The sequence below is a fragment of the Microtus ochrogaster genome, assembly GCF_000317375.1.
Source record: "Microtus ochrogaster isolate Prairie Vole_2 chromosome 14 unlocalized genomic scaffold, MicOch1.0 chr14_random_2, whole genome shotgun sequence".
Taxonomy (NCBI): Eukaryota; Metazoa; Chordata; class Mammalia; order Rodentia; family Cricetidae; genus Microtus; species Microtus ochrogaster.
The window spans coordinates 15831010-15841624 of NW_004949097.1; the positions used below are offsets into that span (position 1 = coordinate 15831010).

The 10615-nt window shown below is 43.3% G+C and overlaps 1 pseudogene; it reads right to left on the reverse strand.

Annotated features, from left to right (window-relative positions):
* Positions 1-3053: 3053 nt before the first annotated feature.
* LOC101993365 lies at positions 3054-6371 on the reverse strand (annotated as a pseudogene).
* Between the last annotated feature and the right edge of the window lie 4244 nt (positions 6372-10615).

The window sequence follows — 10615 nt, forward strand, 5'->3', positions numbered from 1 at the left end:
TTGGTTCCAGTGTGAATATTCATTTTTTTAATGATCCATTTCTTTGCAGTAGGTGCATTCATCCTTTTGTAAAGGTCTCCTCTCTCTCTCTCTCTCTCTCTCTCTCTCTCTCTCTCTGTCTCTCTCTCTCTCTCTCTCATATCATGGTGTGCCTGGGAAGAATTGAAAATGGATGGAACTTGTCGTGCAGTCATGGTGGCACACCTATTCTTCTTTATCAGAGGGATAATTTTAATAGTTCTGACCTGTTCTTCCCTGCAAACTCATCCATCTTTTGTGTCTGTCTACATATGTCAGTGTTGGCATAGTTTTTCACTGGCACTTCCAGCTCCCCAGATAACCACATAGAGGCTTATTAATAATTATATTTGCTGGACCAATAGCTTAGGCTTATTACTAATTAGCTTTTACAATTTAAATTAACCTTTTCTTATCTATGCTCTACTACATGGTGGTACCTTTTTTCACACTGCATGTTCATCTCCTGCTTCCTCTGTGTCTGGCTGGTGACTCACTCCACCTTTTTTCTTCTTCCCAACATCTTTTCAGTTTGGCTCTCCTGCCTAACCTCTTTCTGCTTAGCTTTTGGCCAGTTGGTTATTTATTAAACCAACGAGAGTAATACATATTCAGCATGTTAGGGGCCGAATGAGTAACACAGACCAGGTTGACTGCCTTGAGGTTTTCCAGGTCCTCTGGGTCTACAGGAGTGCATAACTGATAGGTGTCCAGGAGGTATCCAGGACAGCTGAATGTGACACATCTGGGCCTGTTTTCACATCTGTTACCTTATATATGTTAATGGGCTTTCAGACTGCCCCTCTCGTCCCTTCTAACAGAACTTGGTGATATTCACCGAATGACCTCTCTCCATGCTGTAGTCAATTGCCTCTGTTCCCTGATCATCAGTATTGAAGCTATTCTTGAGGAGTAGGCCAGTTGCTTTCATGAGAATTGATTCTCTTTCTTTGGAAGTAAAGAGGGTACAGAGAATCTGCAGACAGTCATCCCTTGTGGGTAGATGATTAAAAAAGACAGAATAAATTAAATAAATTAAAGAATTGGGGTGGGGCTGAAAGGGGAGTTCTGGCTCCTACAGTTGTAGAGATCTGTGATGGAGCAAGGAACATATCGACAGTGATTGTTAGGAAATGACCATAGGGGAGCAAGGACTGAAGGGTGTGCCACCACTGAACCATATGGGACACTCTGGTAGGTGTGGAAAAAAAAGGCAGGGTGAGGTAGGGAAGAGCTGGGGATGGGGAAGGTAGATGAAAGTAGGAAAGAACTAGATGGTAGGTACAGACCTGGGGGTAGAGTGAGTCCTTCATGGTGGGGACTGTGGTGGCAAGGGTGGAGGTTGAGGTGAAGAGGGGAGAAGATGGTTCAGATGTCTATACAGAGGGAAGAGGGATTTTTCCTTTTGTGTGTCTTGCAGAATGGTTTACAGAGGGGGCCCTCTGGTTTTTGCTACAGGCCCTCAAAGGGTCTGTCTGGCAACAACTAGGACTTGACCACCTTGCCTGATGGGGATCATACAGACATTCATCCAGGGGGACAGGTTGGAAGTTGCTTCAACTCAAGGCAAGATGTATTCAATCTGATCTGGGTAGCTGGGTTTACCAAGAGTGGCATTACTCATTGGCCACACTGTCTGAGAATCATAAGTACCTGGGAGGGCCAGTCAACCCCAAATGTGGGTTATTCTGTTTCACAGAATGTTCAGAGACAATACTAATACTAATAATCATAATCCTTCTTAACTGTAGGGGGATAAAGTTTATCAAATTCCTTTTGAATACAGATTAGAGGACTGTTAGGCTTGCTAGTCTTACCCATACTGGCCATCAGTTCAGTTTCCCCAAGTCCAAAGTAAATCAGTTAACACAGAAAGAGTTTAGTAAACACAAAGCCAAAGGCAAGACAAATAGGACATAAAACCAGACGGGTGATGAGACATCTTACCTTCTGCCCTGGACAGGAGAATGCAAGGATCCCCTCGAACCCCCTCCACATCCAAGATATGGATCCTATAAAACAGAACCAGACTATAATTCACCCGGAGGCCTCCACAGATTGCTGCTGTGTTTCTCAGCACAAGAGTTCTCCTCATAGTCACAAACTGAAGGCAGTCTCAGAGCCTTGGAACATCTCAAGGCTCATGCCTTCTGAGGCAGCCTTCCCAGCCCCCTGGAGTCCTGGAGTGAAGGTCCAGATTTAGAATTTCGGTGGATGGTCTGAATCTCACTAGGGTTCTCCAGAAAATGTTAAACCCAAAGGCAAGAACAAGACCACTGGTATAATTTGAGTCAAATTTGAAGCAAACTTGCCTTTTTTTTGTTTTTTTTTTTTGTTTTTCAAGATAGGATTTCTCTATAGCTTTGGAGACTGTCCTGAAACTAGCTCTTGTAGACTAGGCTATCCTCGAACTCACAGAGATTCTCCTTCCTCTGCCTCCTGAGTGCTGGGATTAAAACTGTGTGCCACCACCGGATGGCTCAAGCTTTTTTTTTTTTTTTTTTTTTGTGGGTGCACTCAAGAGCTGGCTAGCTAGTGCCTCCTAAATTGGGTTAAAGAGAGAGCCCCAGAATCTATCTCTTACACCCCTTTTAAGGAGTAAAATCATGAGTAGTTTTACAGAAGAAGGACAATGGGGCAATAAATCAGGAAATGAAACTTAAAAGTCATGTGGTCACCACGTGAAGGCCAGGGAGGATTCAGAGAGGGCCAGAAGGGTAAGGGTATTTTTACAAGCAAATCAAGGTCATGGGTTAGGGAAGGTCAGATTCCAGAAAACAGAGCAACTTAGCTCTAATAGAAATTTATTTTTAACCATACAGCATAATGCCTCCTGTCTTCAAAATGGGGTTAGGTAGGTTCCTCAGACTGTGCCGACAGCTTCTACTGGAAGCTCATCTGTTTCCCTTAGAACTCCTGTTGGAAGCAATGTTGGTTCTCCCATGAAGGGATCTGTCTACAAAGGGAATTGCGCCACAGCTGCAGATTTCTGAGAATCTGCCAAGTACCAAAAACAGTACCATGGGTCACTAGACCTATATATGGTACTTCAGTGCCCTAGGGACTCTGTTGATGATTAGTCTCCTGACAGAACTCAGGAAAGCAAATAGCCATCGGTCATCTGAATGCCTAATCCAAAGGGTACATACTGTCCTCATGTTCCTCAAAAGTGGCAATAATATCATCCTGCAAGGGTTCAGCATAGTGCTCTGACCGGGGTGTGTCTAATGACACAATTATTATCCACCAACTGGCTGAAGGGCTCTGAGGAGATGGACACCTTGTCGAACAGGAAGACACTGCTGTCACTGCTGCCAGCGAGGACCAGCTGGTCATTAAAGTGACTGTACCAGAAGCTCCACACCCAGTGAGAATGATTCTTTAGGGTTTTCATGGGCTAGGTGACATTCCGTGTGCCCCAGAACGTCACTTTGTAGTGATTTCTGCAGCTGGTGAGATAATACTGCCTGTTGGCACTGAAGTCAAGGTCAACACACCAGCTGTCCATAGATGTCCTCTAAGGAGTATATTTGGCTCCTATTCCATGTGTCCCAGCCTCTCAGGGTAGTGTTACTTGCTGTGGTCACTTGGAACAGTAGTCATATGGGCCCCCGATGACTGCAGTGGATGAACGTCAGCTGTTCCCTTTCCTTCTAACGCCGCTAAGTTCGTCAGCAGTGTCAGCTTGAACTTGCTTGGAAGTCCTTTAGGAGGATGTGGCTGTCAGCCAGGGAATTGACTTTCTTCTCATCATCCATCAGCTGCCTCCTGAAGCAGGCCACATTGCAATGGGTCAGTGTTGTCGATGTGACAGGATAGTTCCTAGGTCTGCAAAGTGCTTGCAGGTTCATGGGGGCAGGGTTGGGGGGAACTCCCTGGCTGCTTCGTTCCAATGCATTGGCCATCCTTCGCATGGCTGCACAGGCTTGGACTCGGCTAGCTGATGTTTGGTTGTTTCAGGTGGCCAGCACATCTTTATCTGCTGGGCTGTCACTAATTTACCATTTTTCACCTACTTGATGGAGGAGAACATTTTTTTTTCCCCCTGAGACAGGGTTTCCCTGTGTAACAGTCCTAGCTGTGCTGGAACAAGCTCTTCTAGACCAGGCTGGCCTCGAACTCACAGGGATTCACCTGCCTTTGCCTCCCGAGTGCTGGGATTAAAAACGTGTGCCACCACGGCCAGGCAGAGGAGAACTTTTTTATTTATGTTATTTTATTATCTAAATCTATGATGTGGTACAGCCATATCTGATGGGTACAATAAAATCATAAAGCCAGCGTAGCTGAGTGACAAAGATACAGCAAAGCTGAGCCACAAGATCACTGCTGTGACTGTCTTTCACTTTTGGTTTTAATCTTTGCATATTTCATGTTTGAGGAATTTTTAATATTTGCACAATTTACGGATATTGGATTAATTGGAATTTTTTCAAAATTTGCCCATTTTTTTAAATATTCATTAATCATATATACACAGTGTTCTGCCTGTATGACAGAAGGGGACACCAGATCTCATTATGGATGGTTGTGAGCCACCATTTGGTTGCTGGGGATTGAACTCAAGACCTCTGGAAGAGCAGTCAGTGTTCTTAACTGTTGAGCCATGTCTCCAGCCCTGATGGGAATATTTTTATGAGTCATTTATGCCTTAGTCAAGGAGTACTGCTTCTAAGTTTCCCCAGGAAAGTCTGAGCATACCACCCCTACCACCTTTAGGGAGATATCCTTATCTATGTGAAAATTTTCTTTATGCTTTGCAGGATGTGATGTATATAGAGAAGCCAGATATCAGCTTGGAAGTGGTGGCACATGCCTTTAGTCCCAGCACTTGGGAGGCAGAGGCAGGCAGATCTCTGAGTTTGAGGCAGGCCTGGTTTACAGAGTGAGTTCCAGGACAGTGAGAGATACACAGAGAAAACCTGTCTCAAAAGAAAAAACAAAATAAAGAAGCCAGAGATCTCTTTATGAGGTTCTGAGATATTTTAGAACATCTGCCACTGCCCTTATGCAGGAAGAAGATAATTAAAACAAAGTAAACTAAAAAAGGTCAACAAGATTCCGTGAGCTAGAGGAGCTGGCTGCAGATCAGGTTATAAGCCTCTTCCTACTGTTGTGGCATGTACAGCAACAAAGTTAGATTAGATGAAGTTATTTGTGCCCTAGACAGGGACTTACTTATATTAATGGGCAGAGTATGATGTGGAAAAATGATTAAAGAATGAGGTGTCAGAACCTCCCTTTCTTGGAAAAGTTAACTCATTAAATCCTGCAAAACCACTGTGGCGTCATATAACCAAGGAACAAAAGAATACCAGGATTAGACATATAAATAAATTCTATAAAGATATAAAATGTAAACACTGTCATTGAATAAAAACTGCAGCAGCTTTGGTCTGAGGATTTTTCTTTTTTCTTTTTAAAAAATATTTATTTATGCTGGGCGGTGGTGGCACACGCCTTTAATCCCAGCACTAGGGAGGCAGAGACAGGCAGATCTCTGTGAGTTTGAGGCCAGCCTGGTCAACAAGAGCTAGTTCCAGGACAGGCTCCAAAGCCACAGAGAAACCCTGTCTCGAAAAACCCAAAAAAAAAATTAATTAATTTATTTATTTATTTATTATGTATGCAATATTCTGTCTGTCTGTATGTATGCAGGCCAGAAGAGGGCACTTCATTACAGATGGTTGTGAGCCACCATGTGGCTGCTGGGAACCGAACTCAGAACCCTGGAAGAGCAGGCAACGCTCTCAACAACTGAGCCATCCCTCCAGCCCTTGGTCTGAGGATTTTTCCTGGGTCTATTGACACTCTGACCATTAAAAGTTAATAATACAGTCCTGTCCCGATATCAAAGAAGCAGGATGTGACCTACCCCACTGAAAAAGGTACTGAGCCATGTGGCTAACATAAATAAGAATAATGGGTTAATATAAGTTATAAGAGCTAATACAAAGCCTGAGCTAATGGGCCAATCAGTTTATAACATATATAGATTCTCTTTGTGATTTTCTTTGGGACTTACCAGCTGTGGGAACTGGGCAGGACAGAAATCCAACAAGCAGGCTCCCATGCTGCAAATGGTGCCCATGTGGACAACTGCATCCACACAAAGCCTGAACGAGCTTGGGAAATAATTCTAGACAGAAAACAATAGAGTAAAGCATGGCTTCTTGGTAGCAGCAATTTCTCAGTTGGACTCTCCTTGCTAGAGGCAAGCATTCTCATCTAAGAGAGGTTTCCTGACTTAGCATTAGCTGAAAAACCTTGCAGCTCTTTTAAGAGGTTCTGCCGCAAAATACTTAAATGGAGTTGATGAAAAGCTGACCACATGCTTTTCGGTTTTCAGCCATAACAGGAAAAAAGCTATGCTGTTTTAAAATGCCGGCTTTCTGGGCCATCCTGCCAGGGCAAACTCTGATTCTTTCAGGCAAGCAGTCTGACTATGGAGCATTTAAGTGTGGTTTGAGAGCACACTGCTGCAGCTTGTTTGCTGGCAAGGACCTTGAAAAGCCATAGTTGTGGCAATAAGCATGGCTTCAGCTGGTACTTCAGCCATGAGGCTGGAATCTGACAAAGCTAAGGAATGGGCTGGATCCAACCGTCAAAGCCACTGCTTTAATACTCTCCATATTGCTTAGCAAATTAAAGACTCATGTGGTAAAAATAAAGAGAGAGAGAGAGAACTATATAGTAAAGAGAGATTCAAAGAGGAAGAAAACCTCTAAATGTTTTACAGTGTGTTAAAAATATATGCAGGCTAAAGGTTAAAGTCCTTAAAATAAAGAGAGTAGTTGGGTGTGGTGGTACACACCTTTAATCCCAACACTTGGTAGACAGAGGCAGGCAGACCTCTGTGACTTCAAGGTGTAGTGGCACACACATTTAATCCCAAAGCTTGGGAGGCAGAGGCAGATAGACCTATGTAAATTCAAGGTGTGGTGGTGCAGACCTTTAATCCCAGCACTTGGGAGGCAGAGGTAGGTGGATCTCTGTGAGTACAAAGACAGCCTGGTCTATAGAGGGAGTTCCAAGAAAGCCAAAGATATACAGAGAACCTGTCACAAAAAGTAAAAGTAAAAAACAAAAGAAATAGAGGTTGAAATAAAGCCACATAAAGATGAAAAATACACAGAGAATCTTGATACTGTATGTTATTATGCTCTCTTTGAATTGTTTGAATGCTGAGGAAGGAGAAACAGCTGCTAAAAGATATTCATTTATAAACGCTGCTGAATTATTCCAAGATAAGTATTTTGAAAATATCTTTACTTCAAAATTGAAGTCAAAAGGTATGTTACTTTGGAGAAGAGACTTTGCTTTTATTTCCACAGGAAATTAGAGGTTGTGGATTCATTCTGAGTTAAGAAAAATCAGATTTGATCAAGGAAGACCACTTGAGAAATCTCTGGTAGGAAAAGATGGCCTGAATGTCTGAGTTCTACATCTAGAACAGGTTCAAAGACTGCTGCCTGAGATGATCAAGACTCACAGGATACTCCAGTCAAGACCTGATCATAATTTAAATTTTCTTTAGGTCCCCATAAAAATATCAGCACCCCCAACCAGCCAGAACTAGCCTGGAATACTATGCCCACATTCCCAAAAAATGGACTATGGATATTTTTCTTTGTTTAAAAAAAAACAAGAGGGGAAAGTGGTGTGGGACAATTCTGTATTCTGTCAATTAAGTTTTAAATAAATGCTGATTGGCCAGTAGCCATGCAAGAAGTATAGGTGGGGTAACCAGACAGGAAGTAGAGGTGGGGCAATGAGAACAGGAGAATTCTGGGAAGAAGGAAGCTCTTTCGGCAGTCCTGCCCAGACACTGAAGAAGGAAGATGGGACCTACCCCACTGAAAGAGGTACCAAGCCATGTGGCTTACATATATAAGAATAATGGGCTAATATTGAAAGACCCTCAGAGAGGACCTTTTTCTCCGATGAAGACCCCAGAACCAGGACACTCTGAGACCAGGCCACAGGATGCAATTAGCAAGAGGTTTATTGAGTAAACACAGGTACCTGCAGGGGGTCCGAGTCCAGACCACAGGATGCAATTAGCAAGAGGTTTATTGAGTAAACACAGGTACCTGTGGGTAGCAAAGTCTTTCGGAGGACTTTGCACGCCTGCTAACTGGAGTGCGGGCTTTTTTATAGGGAAGAGCAAACAACAAGTTTACAGAAGCAAAACAAAAGTGTGGTTATCGGTCGCTTTGTTGATGTGCTATCTTATTGACATCCTGCCTTGCAGTCTCCCTATCTCAAGACATCCTGCTCTCTCAAGCACATGGGATGTTCTTACGAGAGCAGGCTGGCTGCTGATCCGGAGAATTTTTTTTAAAGCAAACAGGACTTTCCCCCAGGAGCATGCTAGCTGCGGGTTTTGAGGAGGGGGTCTGTAGGGTCTTTCAGGGGGTCTGTGGGGTCTTTCAATATAAGTTACAAAAGTTAATAAGAAGCCTGAGCTGATGGGACAATCAGTTTATATCTTAAAAAAAAAATTAATAATACATTGCTCAGGACATGGAAATCTGCTCAGGCTGGCTTGGAGATTTTCTTTCTGTCTAGTGTCCTTGAAGCCTCAAGAGCTGCCAGCCCAAGAATACGCTGTCATAGGCCTCTAAAGTCCTAAAAGTTGGGTTATGAGGTTGATGAGTAAAAATGATTGTGAAAGATATCTCTGTTCTGTTATGGTTTATCAATGATGACTAAAAGATACATGTAAGAGGACGTGAAACACATGTCCAAAACCAAAATTGATATGATCTATGCTTTGGAATATAATAATCTATTCCTGATTATTGAATTATGTAATAAATACAGAGGCACTTTGACTGCTAATCAGTCAGGCTGAGAGATTCTCCCGACCATCACAGCCTGGCTGAATCCTTTTTTGCCTACTCCTTGCCTCCTTTCTAGAACCTTTCAACCACTGGGGCTGGCCCCCAGCAGTGTGGATTTGATTATGTGATTGCATCCCAAACAAAAACAGATCGGTGTTAGAATGTGTGCCTGGCACTCCAGCCCATAGTTCACCAGTGTGAGTCCTCCACGATGTGCTGCCTGCACCCACATCCTATCTTCCTTATTCTGGGCCAGAACTCATTCATTTCCCTCCCAGAAACACATACCAGCCCCAGGCCATCTCTCACTTTGTTCCAAATCCAAGGATCTTGACACCCAAGGTTTGGGAGCAATAACACAGGCCACTGTCAACTACTGCTAACTGTATGTTCTACTGTGAGTCACTGGACACTGGTTGCTGAGCTCAGAGCCGGTGACAAGACCTACAGCAATAACCTCTAACCATAGCACCTAAAGCTATAAGTCTTTGACCTGCAGAGACAGAAGCCATAGTCCTCTGTTTTTTTCTGGATCTGCTAGTTCACCTCAAAGGCCCTTGTCCCAGAATCACCAGCACTAAGGACAACACTTATTTCTCAATTCCAACCAGATAGAGCAAAAGCAGCCAGACAGAAATAAAACAGAACAAAAACCCTTCAAGTGTTCTTCCCCCACCCACATATTATGTAGTACTAGCTGTCCTGAAATTCACTATGTGGATCAGGCTGGCCTGAAATTCACAGAGATCTTCCTGCCTCTGCTTCCAAAGCATTGAGATTAAAGGCATGTGTCTGTTGGGACCTGGAGTTTCACAGATTAACAGGGAGCAGACCACTGAAGTCTGTTCACCAGATGCCAACTTTATTCCATCACTGCAGGGCACTGAAACTTCTAGCTAGGTAAGACTAGCTAGGCAAGTCGGGTTTTAGCACTGTAACCATGAGGGAAGGCTGGAATCTTCTTTTTATAGCAGAAAATCAAATACAGGGTGGGTAGTTAAAGGAATTTTTACAATCATGAGGTTTGGCCTTGAGGGGAGTCAACAGGAATTTTTACAATCTTGAGGTTAGACTCTGAGGAGAGTGCATTCCAAGATTTACAACTTTTGATTACAGGGTGTTAGTTCAAGATTGTTATGAAAGCCTATGGCTATCTTGACCTACTTATGAGTCTGTCTTAATTCCTAATTAGCTGCTTTTCCTATAACTACAAGGAATATGGGGCGAAGGGTCATGTAGGAGTGATTACTGAAAGTTAACTTGTTTAAGGCAGAGTTGTTACCTCTGATACTCACATAGGTTATAGAACATATGTATCACATATATGAATAGGCATACAATTTTCCATATTTCTTGGATCTTCAGTGCCCCCACACCCAGTCAAAAAATACATATATTTTTAGTTCATCTGATTGTAAATTCAGTTCTATTCTCACACTGATCATACCGGGATAGTCAGAGACAGCATGGCTAAAGTCAGAGAGGAATTAGAGCATAGAAGAAAGCAGAGAGAGCAAGAGGAAGGGTCGCTCAAAAACTGGTTCTCCACCTCCCCCTGGGTCACCACCCTCTTACCTTCCCTTTTGGGACCCCTTTTAGGATTTTTATTTTTGATGGCTTTTGGACTGTGGGCCCTTAATAGGCTCACTAAATTTTTTCGCCAGCAGGTAGATTCCCTAGCATCCAAGCCCATTCAGCTCCATTATCACTGGCTTGATCTGATTGATCGAGGGCTGGAAGAGCCCCTTGAG